The sequence below is a fragment of the Dermacentor silvarum genome, chromosome 10 (assembly GCF_013339745.2).
Source record: "Dermacentor silvarum isolate Dsil-2018 chromosome 10, BIME_Dsil_1.4, whole genome shotgun sequence".
In the NCBI taxonomy this organism is placed as follows: domain Eukaryota; kingdom Metazoa; phylum Arthropoda; class Arachnida; order Ixodida; family Ixodidae; genus Dermacentor; species Dermacentor silvarum.
The window spans coordinates 130,321,800-130,337,445 of NC_051163.1; positions in this window are offsets into that span (position 1 = coordinate 130,321,800).

The window sequence follows — 15,646 nt, forward strand, 5'->3', positions numbered from 1 at the left end:
CAACTTGTTAGAGCTATAGGCCTATAACTGCTGACCGAAGTCGGGTCCTTGCCCTCTTTGAGAATAGGAATTGTTATTGCCTCCTTCCAGGCGGACGGAATATAGCTGGCAGCGAATATGCCGTTGAAAAGTGATAGGAGTGTTTTGTGTGCTTCGGGGTGTAAGTGTTTGATCATCTCGTAAACTATTCGATCGTTTCCAGGGGCCGATTTATTATAGCAATTTAGTGCAGCCTGGGATTCCGCCATGTTAAAGGGGCGGTTGTAAGATTGATTTCTTTTTCATTTTCGATCCAGAGGCAGTCGATCCACTTGTTGCTGGTATCTCAGGAATATATCTGAGTAATGGGATGAACTAGAAATGTACTCAAAATGTTCCCCTAGAGAATCAGCTTGGTCCTCAAGGGTGTCTCCTTGTGTATTCACTAATGGTACAGGATGAGTGTCACGACCTTTTATCTTATTTACCCTGTTCCAGGCTTTTCGTTCATCTGTATAAGAATTTATGCGAGAGATGTATCTCTGCCAGCTTTCCCTTTGGCACGGCGGCGAGTTCTTCTATCTTCCGACTTTATTTTGTTGAACCTGATCAAGTTCTCGGTAATTGGAGAGTCGCCAAAGTGGCTTCAGGCCTTATTTTGATTTCTGCGAGCTTCCTTACACTCCTCATTCCACCAGGGAACACGCCGTTTGGAGGGCGATCCATTCGATTCGGGGATACATAGTGACGCCGCATCAACAATAAGAGCCGTCAAATATGCCACTGCGTCATCGATAGGAAGTGTAGAGATGTCTGCCCAGTTCATGCGCGTGAGTTCTTTATAGTGCTTCCAGTCGGCTGACTCGAGTTTCCAATGGGGGACACGTGGAAAACAGTCATCAGCTTTTGTTAATTTTATGACAATCGCAAAATGGTCGCTCCCATGTGGATTCTTAATAACGTTCCACTCTAGATATGGCAAGAGTGTACTAGAGGCCATGCTTAAATTGATTGATGAGAATGTTTTGTTTGCCACGCTATAAAATGTAGGCTCTTTTTATTTTAAGCATGCATCTGTAGAGAGGAGGAAGTTTTCTATTAAGCGCCCTCTACCATCACAGTGAAATTCTCGCCAAAGGGTGTTGTGCGCATTAAAATCTCCAACAACAATATAAAGTTCGGGCAGTTCATAGATGAAGTTGTGAAATTCTGTTTTTGATAGGTTATAGTTCGGGGGGATGTATAGTAAAGTAATTGTTACCATCTTATTAAAGAGTACTGCACGGACAGCAACTGCCTCTAGGGGCATTTTAAGCTGTATTTGCCGGCAAGCAACACTTTTATCTACAACTGGAGCGCGTCTGGATCGAGGAAGATTTTTCACCGCGAATGCAACTGATCAGGAAAACGCTCCGTGATTTCGCGCGTGCGAACCGCCTGCAGAACGAGAAATACAAACTACAGTTTGATAAGCTTATAATGGGTAACGGTATTTTCACTGTCGACCCTTCAAGTAATGAAGTGGTCCCCATTCCTAGACACGCAGCTCCGACGAATGGCAACTGACGTCTCAACGCTGCAGAAAATAAAAAGCTGTCCATAATTGTGGCAAATTTTAGAAGTCTTTTCAGAAAACAGGATCACCTTTGTGCGTTTGTCGAGTCCTGCTCTGATATTATACTGGGAACAGAGACATGGCTGTCGTGCGATGTGTCCGACAAAGAATTATCTTTTTCTAAAAATTTTGTTTTGTTTCGAAAAGACAGGATTGAAACGCGAGGCGGTGGTGTTATAATTGCAGTAAACAAAAAATTCCAAGCGCGCCTACTTGACACGGGTTCCGGTATTGAAATTTTGTGGGTCATGCTCCAGCTTTCATGTGTAACTTGTGCCATTGGGGTTTGTTACCGTCCGCCTGACTCTCAGGACACATTTATTCAATTGCTAAACGAGTCATTAACCTTTTTGTGTAACAAATTTCCTGGCTCACCTATTATTCTTGCGGGTGACTTTAATTACCCTGGAATTAACTGGCGGACGGGCACAGCCGAAGGCGGCCCAAGGAAAGTTGAATGTAAAAATTTTCTCGATATGATTTCGACATACGGATTAAGCCAAATGGTTTCGTTGCCAACAAGGGGGGATGCCATCTTGGATCTTGTGCTGACCACTGAACCCGTCAACGTGTGTGTTCATGTGTTAGATTGCATCAGTGATCACAATGTCCTCCATTGTGAATACGAGCTAGAGCGTAAAAAAGAGTACAAGAAAAGAAAACAATTTATGATTATGCGCGCGCAAATGTCGAAATGATCACCAGTGAGCTCTCGTCTTTTTGTGGTGAATTCCTGAGTGGCATGCATGATCGTGATAGCAATGATAACTGGACGATTGTTTGTGGCAAGCTGACTGAACTTAAAGAAAAGTACATTCCAAAAATGCAAATAACTCTGTCTACTGGAAGCGCGTGGTTCACCTCTCATGTAAGGCGCTGTATTAATAAAAAGAAACGCGCTTACTCAAAAGCTAAGCTGTCGACATCTGATGATGCCTGGAAGTGCTATTGGGAACAGTCAAAGTTATGCAAAATCGAAATTGAAGCAGCTAAAGACAAATTTTTTAACCATGATATTTCCAGCATGTTAGCTAACAACACAAAAAAATTCTGGAAAGTAATAAACCCCAAACCGTCCTCATCCTGCTTCATATCTATAACGAAAGACAACGAGTTCCTTCCACCATCAGAGGTCGCTACTGCATTAAATTCTTTCTTTAGTTCTGTTTTCACAAGTGAACTTCCTGTTCCCGCCAATATTGACGTCGGTTCTGTTACTTCCATTATGAATGATATCATAATCACTCAGAAGGGCATAGAAGCTGCTATTGATCGTCTTTCTAACAGCTCGGCTCCCGGTCCAGACGGAATCTGTCCAAAACTATTAAAAATAACTAAACCAGTGATATCCCGCATCTTCGCTTGTCTTTTTCAACAATCTATTGATTCAGGATGCGTACCTGACGGATGGAAAATAGCTAAAATAATTCCAATCTTCAAGTCCGGTGACCCTTCATCTGTCTCTAACTACAGACCCATTTCACTGACCAGCATTCCATGTAAACTACTAGAACACATTATTTCATCAGCAATTATGAAATACCTAACAGAGCACAATCTTCTTTTCATTAACCAACATGGGTTTCAGCAGGGTCGTTCATGCGAGACGCAGTTATTCGAGCTAGTCTCCGACTTTTACCAAGCTATTAATGACTCATCACAAGTAGACGCCATATTCATTGATTTTGCGAAGGCGTTTGACAAGGTAGCTCATAACCGTTTATTAATGAAACTTCGCTGTTTTAATATAAATAGTAGGACCACTAATTGGATTAGAAACTTCTTAACTAACCGGTACCAATTTGTAACTGCTAATGAATTTTCCTCTCCGCGATCCCTAGTTAAATCAGGGGTGCCGCAGGGCTCTGTATTGGGACCTATTTTATTCCTGCTTTACGTTAACGACATCAACAGTAACATTAAATCTACAGTTAGACTATTTGCAGATGATTGTGTAATTTATAGACGAATAACTAACCCTTCCGACGCTGACACTTTGCAATCTGACCTCGCGAAAATTACGGACTGGTGTCGAAAGTGGCAAATGGAAATAAATGTTTCAAAAACTAAGGCTATTGCTTTCACTAGAGCTTCTAACCTGCAGCTAACCGAATACTCGATGAACGGCATTGCTATTGCTCATGCTGACACAATAAAATACTTAGGAATTCATTTTTCTTCAAACGTTTCGTGGAATCAACACATCGATGCGATTACTAGCAGCGCGTGCAAAACACTTGGCTACATCAGGCGTAACCTTTACTCGGCAAACCAGTCCACTAAATTATTAGCGTATACGACACTGGTTCGTTCAAAAATGGAGTACGCGTCTTTTATTTGGAACCCGCATCAGTCGTACCTCATAAACAAGCTCGAGTCAGTCCAAAACAAAGCAGCCCGCTTCATTACGAAAAATTACTCACGAACGTCCAGCATCACCAACATTAAAAATTCTCTAAATCTTCCCTCTCTAGAAAATCGTAGACTCATAGCACTTCTTTCCCATTTTCACAGGCTTTATCACTGCAGGTCGTCTTTCAGCGCATGCCACATCAGGCCCGCACATCGTATCTTCCCGCGCCTTGATCATCCCTTTAAAGTGCAGCCCGCTCTGGCGCGCACTAACTTCTTAAGTCATTCGCCTCTCTTTCTCGCAATATATCATTGGAATAAGTTACCAAATGAAATAGTATCCATTCTAAGTCATGACGATTTCCTAGCAAAACTAAAAGACTATTTTAAAGTACACACATAGGCTTTTCTTGCGCAATCGTTCAAGGCGCCATCCATTGTGGTCTAGGGTTTTTTTTTTTTTTTGTCATCAACATCTTTTGATGCTCCGTGCGCACTTGGCTTTGTTTTAGGTGAGCACCAAGTTCCTTGTACTGCTTAGTTTCTTATTCTTATTATTTTACATGTATTATATATATATATATATATATATATATATATATATATATATTTATTGTTACATGCTGTATTTGCTGTTGTATGTACCTCTTTTAACAAGGATTTTTCTTTTGAATTACTCATTCTAAGTAACCTTGATTTTGTGCTACACCCCTTTTAATGGCTATAGGTGTCTTGAAAGTTTAGTATGTGTTCTTGTAACAGCTTTTACGGTTTCTCTTTGATCTTTTTTTCCATTTGTGTTCTTGTTTTTATTTTAACATGCATTACCTGATTGAATGCGTCTACTGTTACTTAATGATTTACTATACCATCCCTATGTAATGCCCTACGGGCCTTTAGGGTACTTGAATAAAAAAAAACTATGGCCACACCGCCCAACGATGCAAGGGCGTCGTTGCGGTCTTTTCGGTAAATGGCATACTGCCGGAGAAAGTTCGTGTGTGAAGAATTAAGATGTGTTTCTTGGACACACAGCACCCTTGGATTGCACTTATGTAGGAGTTCCTTAATGTCATCTAGATTATGGAGTAAACCCCTAGCATTCTACTGTAGTATCTGCGCATCCATTTTGTGTGTGTTTTGTGCTGTGCGTCTAAGATAGATACATTAGGCTAGCTCACGAGGCCTTTCCAGGCCCCGTGATGGGGGTTTTGCCTTTCTTCCCGACGCGCTCGAGGGACCTGCGCCGTTCTTTGGGCGTCTGAGACGCCGGTGATTTGCTTGTATCCATCCCCTCGTCTGAGGCGGTGGATAGTGCCCGCTGAGCGGACACGTTTGCGGGGGTTTCGGGCCTATCTGCACGGGCAGTGGCCCTGGGTCCGGCAGACCCGCGGGTCTCCTGTCACACTCCATGTGACTTGGGCGGCCGCCGAATGATGTGACGTTGCCCCCCGGCGCGCCACATCAGTGTAGGACGGATTGTACTGGTTGTTTGTCGAGAAACGTTTACGTGCCTCTTGGAATGATAGGTTAAATTTGATTTTGAGTTCAATGATTTGCTTTTCTTTTTTCCACGATGGACACGAACGGGAGTACGCTGGGTGATCTCCGTCACAGTTAGCACAGTGGGTGGTGAAATTGCAGGTATCAGACGAGCGCTCATTGGATGATTGGATGTACATTTTGCACAGGTGGTGCGCCCTCGGCAGCTTTGCGAACCATGCCCGAACCGCTGACACTTGAAGCATAGGCGCGGATTCGGGATGTATGGCCGTACACGGAGTTTGCAGTATCCAGTTTCTATTGAGTCTGGTAGGTTATTAGTTCCAAATGTTATGATTACATGTTTTGTGGGAATTTGCTTCTCATTGCACCTGATGGTTATTCTTTGGAACTTTACTAAATTCTGATCTTGCCACCCCTCGAGGAGCTCGCTCTCACTAAGATCGATTAGGTCACCTTCAGAGATGACACCGCGGACAGTGTTCAGTGATCTGTGCGGGCCCACTGATACAGGAATGCCTCCAAAAGCAATGAGTTTTGTTAATTTGCTATACTGAGTCTTGTCACGAACTTCAAGAATAAGGTCGCCGCTTCCCATTTTAGTTACTTTGTAGCCTGGGCCTAGCGATTCTGTCAAAGATTTTCAGACAACAAGAGGAGATATTGTGCGTACTGTCTTGGTTTCGTGCTGACTGTGAATTACATGATACTTTGGGAAGATTTCTTTTGGCTGCATGAAGAAATTGAAAGTTTCATCGGTGCGCCCCCTCTTGAGGGAGCGATCAGGGAGTGAAGGAAAATTAGATTCCATGAAAAGATTGCTATATTCGGCAGGGATGGCCGCCACCCACCATGGAGGCCAACTAAGGCACGACACAGGACAAACTATTCAATTCTGTGCACGCCAACGGTGCATCCCCACTATAACAAAATACATATACCCAAGGTAGGATATAATGCACAAGTTTAACCCTTGCTGCCCATGAAGTCGGAAGTAAAAGGAAAATAAAGAGATGACAGGAAAGATTGAAAGTGAAAGAGAAAGACGAGGATTGGAGAGAAGTACAGGAAAGGGCAACTACCGATTTCCCCCGGGTGGGTCAGTCCGGAGGTGCCGTCTACGCGAAGCGGAGGCCAAAGAGGTGTGTTGCCTCCACCGAGGGGCCATAAAGGTACAACGCCCGGTATTGACTCAACACCCAGGATCCCCTTTTCCCCGGGCACGGCTAAGCCGCGCATTGCTACTGGGGAGGGGGGGGGGGGGGGGTCCAACTCGCATGTACTCGTGTACGTGGTGGCGAAAATTGCTTAGAAAGAATGCTGGGTGTAACGGTATGTGTTGGAGATAAGCGGAGGGGAAGTACTTTTTCCTTTCTGTCTCTATTTCAGTGCATTGGATAAGGACATGAATAACTGTAAGCCTGTTGCCACATTTGGTACATGTCGGAGGATCGCTTCCTGTCAAGAGATAGGAGTGAGTGGCGTAAGTATGTCCTATTCTTAATCTACAAAGAAGCACTTCCTTATGTCTTGCTGTTCTTTCAGATATCCAGTTCCCTAATTTTGGTTTGATAACGTGTAGCTTATTCACTACTGCATTATCCCATTGGTCCTGCCAGTACTTCCTCAGTTTATGGTGTAAGAAGGGCTTAAGATCTGTTGCTGGTATGGGTTTATTCGTATCCGTTTCATTAAAAGCGACTGACGTTGCATTTTCGTCAGCAGCTACATTACCTTCTATGCCCCTATGACCAGGTACGCAACATAGGACGATATTTTGATTGTACATTAAGGCTAAGCATAGTTCTATGTATAGTTCATTAAAAACAGGGTTCGTATGTTTTCGAAAACTCATTAAGGCCCTTACAACGCTTAATGAATCTGTGAAGATGATGGCCTTGTTGAGATTTCGTTGTCTGATGTGCTTTACAGCTGAGGGTATCGCATACGCTTCAGCCGTGAAAATACTTGTGTTAGGATTTAGAGCACCGGAGGTGGAAAAAGATGGCCCAAGAGCTGCATACGCGACACCAGCAGATGATTTGGAAGCATCTGTATAAAGCTCGGCACAGCAATACTTCGCTTGGAGTTCGATGATGATGATGATTAGTGTGGTTTATTGGCGCAAGGGCCAGATGTGGCCAAAGAGCGCCAAGGCGATGATAATGGCGTGTCAGTGGTATATGAATAGTGAATTATAAGGCGTGGATAAAACATTAGATGAGGCGTGGCTGTAATGGGGCCTAAAAATAGTCGCTGTAAAGAGCGTAAAATCTACATATAATAAGGTTATGACAATGATTAATGACGTTTACTAAGAAAAAGAAGAATGCATTGAAACAGAGTGATAAGATATTCAGGTTATTTCAGATGAAGTAATTGGCAAAAGCACTACTGCCTAAACAGAGCCCTTGAACCACAAGGGCCTGGAGGCCGGTGCTATACTGAACTACTGTCACAGCGGCATCCTCTGGAGACAGGATTCGCTACGAATTTATTGAGCTTATGACATGTAGGACAACATCGTTCAAGAATGCGAGGACTGCTTTGGTTGTAAAAAGTGGTTTTCTACCGAGAAACATGGAGGGATGGAGCGGAACACAATAGCTGTATGCAAGAAGAAAATGTTTCCTTCTCTCTGTTTCGGCTTCCCGACACTCCAGGAGGACATGGAGGATGGTAAGCTTCTCACCACATCGACCACAGGTTGGAGGCTCGTTACCAGTCAACAGAAAATTGTGAGTACTATATGTGTGTCCTATTCTGATACGACAGAAAAGGACATCAGTTCGTCGTGTTTTTGTTGCACAGGGCCAGAAACCTAACTGTGGTTTAATCAAGTGGAGCTTATTATTTGTTTCGGCGTCCCACAAGCGTTGCCAGTGGTTTCGCAGTTTCGTTCGCAAAAAAGGCTTGAGATCTGTGGCAGTAATATCAGCGGTGAGATTAGTAGCTTGAGATGTAATTGATGAGGCCACTTTGTCTGCCAGTTCATTACCCTCAATGCCTCTATGGCCAGGAACCCAGCATATTGTCACATGTCTACCAGATGAATAAATATTGCACAGGTATGTGTAAAGCTCAATAAAAACAGGATTTTTGTGTATTCTTATAGACATTAGTGCCTTTACGACACTTATTGAGTCCGTAAATATTATTGCATTTTGTTGTTTTAATTTCTTAATGTGTTTAACCGCAGACAGCACTGCATAGGCTTCTGCAGTAAAGATGCTTGTATAAGGGTTCAATAAGTCCGATTCAGAGAAAGAGGGACCAATTGCCGCGTAAGATACGCCAGCGTGCGATTTTGATGCGTCGGTGTAGAATTCAGTACACGAATACTTAGATTAGAGTTCACGGAAATGCTGCTGCTGATGATGATGTGTAGTGTTTTACGGCGCAAGGGCCAGGTATGGCCAAAGAGCGCCATGACAAGTGTTAATGTAATCGATGAGCTGTTGTGACGCGGGTAATCAGTTTCTCATGGTAGATGTGACATGGCTGTAAAGGGGCCTAAAAACTGACGCTGTAAATGGCGTAAAACATATAGGTAGTAAAATAATGATAGTGACTGAAGTGGCGTATGCTATGAGTTGAAAGGCGGAAGAAGGTTGTGATAACTTAACATGTATTTAAAAATGAAAAATTGATGGTTGACAACGAGTAGCACAACAGCCTCACCAGGTACCTTGAGTACAAGGGGCCCGAGGCATGTGCTATAAACGAAGGTTGACATCGCAACAGCGGCCTCTCGCAGGAGGCCGTGCTACGAATTTCTTGGGCAGAATACGTTGAGCGTATGGACGTCATTTAAGAACGCTAAAACGGATTTCATGTCGAATAGCGGTTCTCTGCCTAGAAACAGTGCCAAGTGAAGTGGTATACACTGCCTATATGCTAAAGGGAAGTGTCTTTTCCTCTCGGCTTGTGCTTCGCGACATTCCAGGAAGACGTGTTGAACACTGAGGGTGTCCCCACATCTACTACACATTGGAGGGTCACCACCTGTCAGCAAAAAAACTGTGTGTACCATAAGTGTGCCCTATTCAGAGACGACAGAATAGGACATCACTTCGTCTTGAGTTGGTCAGTGATGGCCAATACCCTAAATATGGCTTAACCGCGTGGAGCTTATTAAGTACTTCAGCGTCCCATTTATGTTGCCAGTAGGTTCTGAGTTTATTCCGTAAATATGGCGTTAGGTAAACAAATTGAACAGCTATGGAAATGTTGCAAGATTTTGTATCTAGGGAAGTGGCCATTCGGTCTGCTAGCACGTTACCTTCAATACCTCTGTGTCCAGGCACCTAGCATACCGTTACATGTTGGCCAGAGGCATAAATAGTACACAGGAGAGCGAAAAGTTCTGCAATTACTGGATTTTTGTGTTTGCAGCATGACATCCATGTTTTAACGACGCTTAATGAGTCTGTGTATATGACCGCCTTATAATGTAGTTCTAACTGCTTGATGTGTTTCGCAGCGGACCATAGTGCATACTCCTCTGCTGTAAAAATGCTTGTGTGAGGGTGGAGAACATCGGACTCCGAATAGGTTGGGCCAACGGCTGCATAAAATACGCCGGCATGCGATTTAGACGCATCTGTGTAATATTCTGGACACGATTATTTAAATTGTAATTCCAGAAAATGCATATGAATGTGAGCCGCTGAAGCGTGCTTCGTTACCTCCACAAATGACATGTCGCAGTCAATGGTGTGCCACAACCACGGCGGTAACGGCTTAGCAGGAGCCATTAGGCTATTTCCAAGAAAGGGAACGTCCACATCTTCGCTCATCCTCCTCACATGGAGCGAGAATGGCTCTCTTGCTGCAGGCTTGTTATGAAAAAGTGTTGCAGAGGTCATATCGTTGATGGTAGGATAACAAGGATGGTCTTTATCAGTGTGTACTTTCAGAAAGTAATTAAAAGTAGAATATGATCCTTGTAGATCAAGGGACCATTCGTTCGATTCAACATAGAGGCTTTGAACACGCCTTTCCTGAAGGCACCGGTGGCGAGGCGGATACTAAGGTGATGCACAGGGTCCAGCATCCTGAGAGCACTGGGGGTAGCAGAGTTATACACTACTGCGCCGTAGTCTAACCGCGATCGTATAAGGCTCCTGTAGAGGTTCACGAGGCATTTCCTGTCGCTACCCCATGTTGTGTGTGACAGTATTTTCAGGATGTTAATTGTTTTCAGGCACTTAGCTTTGAGGTACTTCATATGAGGAATGAAGGTTAGATTGAACACAAACTAACCTTCATGAACACTGAACAATCAACACTGAACACAAAAATTTGTGTTCAGTGTTGATTGGCATGTGTTGTCCACGCAGCATAATATCTGGATCTTGTATTAGGCCTCTCTTTCTAGAGAAAAGTACACAGGAGCTTTTGAGAGGGTTTAGCTTAAAACCATTTTCATTTGCCCAATTTGACACTTTGTTCAGTCCGAGCTGAACCTGACGCTCGCATATTGCAAGGTTACAAGACTTAAATCCTATCTGCACATCATCGACATATATTGAATAAAACATAGAGTATGGAATGAGTTTGTGAAGGGAATTCATTTTCACAATGAAGAGGGTGCAACTAAGCACTCCCCCTTGTGGCACACCAGTCTCTTGAGTGAAACTTCTGGACAGTGCATTGCCCACTCTTACGCGGAAAGTGCGGTTAGACAAGTAGTTTTCTATCATGTTTATCATGTTGCCGCGTACACCCATTGCAGATAGGTCTCGGATGATTGATGATGATGATGATGTATAGTGTTTAATGGCGCTAGGGCCAGTTATGGCCAAAGAGAGCCATGTCAGTGTTCGTGAGTTTGCAGTGGAGCGATAAATTCTGAAAAGTAGATGAGCGTGGCTGTAAAGGGGCCTAAAAATAATCGCTGTAAAGTGCGTAAAATATACATGCACTAAAATCATGGCAGTGACCAATGAGGTGTACTATGAAAGTGAAGAATGCATTGAGGAAGAATGATACGATTTACAAAATATAACAGATCCAAGAATTGGTCAGAAGCACAAGTGCCTAAACAGAGCCCTTGAAACACAAGGGCCTGAAGGCATGTGCTATAAAAATAAACTATCACAGCAGCATGCTCTGGAGAGAGGATGCGCTACGAACTTATTGGGCTAATAACATCTAGCACAACATCATTCAAGAAACTGAGGACTGTTTTGGCATTAAAAAGAGGTTGTTCACCAATAAACATCATGGGATGAAGAAGGATATGATAGTGGTATGCTACAGGGAAATGTTTCCTTCTCTCCGTTTCGGTCTCGGAGGATTCCGAATGGCCATGTTGTGTCATAGGCTTTCTCCAAGTCGAGAAATACAGAGAGAAAGAATTGTGTATTAAGCGTCTCTGATGTTTGCCTCTATGTTTGAGGTGGTCTATTGTTGACCTACCTTCCCTGAAACCACATTGCAAGGGGTCAAGTAGACGGTTGCTTTCCAGGAAATATACTAGATGCCGGTTCACCAGTTTTTCATTTATCTTGCACATACAGCTTGTTAGTGCTATTGGCTTATAGCTGCTGGCTAATGCGGGGTCCTTGCCTTGTTTATAAATTGGGATGATAATGGCTTCTTTTCATGAGGAAGGAATATGCCCAGATATCCACATGGTATTGTAAAGAGACAGAAGCGTGTTTAGTGTTTCTGAGTGCATGTTCTTGATCATTTCATATATTATGCGGTCACCACCTGGTGCGGAGTTGGTGCAAGAGCTGAGAGAGGCCTTGAGTTCAGCGAGACTAAACGGACTGTTGTAAGGTTCATCTGTTGTGCTTTTTCGTTCGAGGCATTCCTGCTCTGCGCGTTCCTTGAACTTTAGAAAAGTTGGCCCATAGTGTGATGTACTAGAAATACTTTGAAAATGTTCGACCAGGATATCGGCTTGATCTTTCATGCTGTTGCCTTGAGTGTTTACTAATGGAAGTGGTTGTGTTTGCCGGCCATTTAATTTGTTCACCCTGTTCCAAACCTTATTCTCGTCCTTGTAAGAGTTGATGCTCCATATGTATTTTTCTCGCTTAGCACGTCGGCTTGTTCTCCTACCCTGTGATTTTGCCTGCTTGAAATTAACGAGATTCTCCGCAGTTGGAGAGTCGCGAAGCAGGCCCCAAGCCTAAATTTGTTTTTTTTTCTTGCCTCTACATTCGTCGTTCCCCCAAGGTATACGACGCTTATTAGCAAGTCCGTTAGTTTGTATTATGCATTTTTCAGCCGCGTCAATTATAAAACTTGTCAAATAGGCCACAGCATCGTCTATATTAAAAGAAACTAAAGCATCCCACTGCAAGTACGTAATCTTTTTAAACGGTTCCCAGTTCGACGAGTCGGTTTTCCATCGGGGAACCTGTGGAGGGCAGCTAGCTTGTTTTGTTATATTTAAAACAATAGGGAAGTGGTCATTTCCGTAAGGGTTTTTATGACCTTCCAGTCAAGGTATGGCATTAGAGTTGGAGAGGCTATGGTTAGATCTTTTGATGAGTATGACTTATGTGTGGCGCTATAGAAGGCGGGTTTGTTTTTATTCAGCAGAACTGCACCAGAACATAAAAGGAAGTCTTCTACAGTACGCCCTCTTGCATCGCAGCGGGAGTCGTCCCACAGCATATTATGGGCGTTCAGGTCACCTGTTAAAATGAATGGCTCAGGGAGCTGATTGACAAGCGTTTGAAGTTCCGTAAGCGCCAAACGATGTTCGGGTGGTACGTACAGTGAACAGACTGTCACCAACCTGTCAAACAGTGTTGCCCTAACTGCTACTGCCTCCAGATTTGTTTGAAGGTGGAGGTGTTGGCAAGCAACTGACCTCTGAGCTATAATGGCCACGCCGCCAGACGCGGTGTGGCCATCATCGCGATCTTTGTGAAATAATGTATAATGTGTCAGGAAATTTGTATTAGATGTTTTAAGTGTGTTTCCTGAACACAGAACAGCCTAGGATTAAATTATTGTATTATATCATTGATGTCGTCTAAGTTGTTGAGAATGCCACGGGCATTCCAGTGAATAATTTGTACCGCCATCTTGTTGAAGAGAGGAGTGTTCTGTGTTCAGTTGTGTAGTGTCTTAAGTAACAGGACCGTTGTTTCGCCCTGTTATGGGTTTTTTGTTCGTTTTAGCGCGCTCGAGAGAGCCACGCCGGTTTTTGGGCACCAAAGGTGCCGGTGTTGTGTCCATTGTCTCCTGGGAGGCACTGGATGCCCGCACGTGCGGGCTGCTAGTTCGTCTTTCAGACCTCGCCTGGTGGGGCGTGGTCTTGAGACCCGACGTCCCTGAGGTAGCCGGTCTCTCTGTCTGGGTGGGTGGAGCAGACTTGACTGCAGCCACCACAGGGGCGGAGGGCGCCACAGCCAACGGCTCGCTATGCGCGGGCCGGGCAGGTGGCGGAGGCCGGTGCGACGCTGCCCCCTGACGCGTCGCCTCGGCATAGGTTGTGCTGTGGAATGGTGAGCACCTTTGACGTGCTTCCTTGAAAGAGATATTCTCACGCACTTTTAGCGTGATAATTTCTTTTTCTTTTTTCCATTTGGGAAAAGATCGGGAGTAAGCTGTATGCTCACCGTCACAGTTTACACAGTGAAGTGTCGCTTCACAGTTGTCTAAGGAATGTCCTTGGGTTCTACATTTCGCACATGTGAGTCTACCACGGCAGCTTTGCGAGCCGTGGCCAAATCGCTGACATTGGAAACATCTTCTGGGATTAGGTATGTATGGCCTGACAGCTATCTTTGTGTATCCAGTTTCAATGGTTTGTGGCAGATCGCAAGTGGCAAAGGTCAGAATTAGGTGTTTTGTTGGAATTTCTTTATTGTCTCGTCTGATAATGATACGCTGTACATTGGTTACGTTTTGCTCTTTCCAGCCTTCCAATAGTTCGGTTTCAGACAAATCGATGAGATCTGCATCAGATACTACACCGGGTGCTTTATTCATAGAACGATGAGGTGAAACAGTGACAGGAATGTCTCCAAATGCCACAAGCTTGTTGAGTTTATTGTGCTGCTCTTTATTGCGGATCTCAAGCAGAAGGTCCCCGCTCGCCATTTTGGTGACTTTATAACCTGGGCCAAGGGCGTCAGTCAAGCCTTTCGCAACAAGAAAAGGGGATACGGTTCTAGCTGGTTTTCCAGTTTTCGCACTGTGCACTACTTGGAATCGGGGAAGATTTCTTTTGGTTTGAAGAGGTTAAGTAGTTCATCGGTGCGTCCCCTCTTGTGAGAGTGACGATCAAGTAAACGGGGAAATGCAGGTGTTCCCATAATTGTTTGGTATATTTCGGCGGCAATGGCGGCCACCCACCACGGAGCCCAACTAGGGGACGCTGCAGCACTTAACGTGTAAGGCTGCAGGCGCCAGCCGTGCATTGCTGCTATAACCCAATATAAGATACCCAAGAGAGGGCACATACACAAGGTTAACCCAAGCCGCCTGCGAAAATTAGGAATTGACGGAAGAGAAGAGGCGATAGGAGAGCTAAAGAAAGGAAATGGGAAAGCAAAAGGTTAGGTTAAGCAAAAGCAAAAGAGATATCGCACTCCATGGTCTGCCATTCCCAAGGCGGTGGTAGGCGAGTGGGAGGCATTAGAATATTTTCTGGGAGGTGGATGTCTGTTTCTTCTGCCATTGCTTCTGCCATTGCTTCTAATGGTTGTCCTTCTTTTTCCCTTTTGTACCTTTCGAATGTTTCAGAGTAGTGCGACGAGCTAGATATCTGGTCGAAATGTGCGCCAAAAAAATTCGCTTGATCTTCATGCTGTCGCCCTGAGTATTCACCAAAGGCAGCGAGTAAGGCTGTCAACCCTTTATTGTCTTCACCCTATTCCAGAGACCTTTGTTTCATCAGTGTAAGAGTTAATGCCCGATATATGCTTTCTCCAACTCTCTCTCCTAGCTTGTCGCCGCGTTCTCCGACCCTGGGATTTGACCTGCTTGAAATTAACTAGATTTTCTGCTGTCGAAGAATCCCAAAGTAAACCCCATGCCTTGTTCTGCTTCTTACGCGCTATTCGACACTCATTGTTCCACCACGGAACACGGCGTTTTGTGGACAATCCACTTGTTACGGGGATGCATTTGGAGGAGGTTTCAAGGAGAAACACCGTGAAATATTTAACCGCAGCGTCTATGCTTAAAGCACACATGTCGTCCCAGGATAAAGAGGCAAGATTT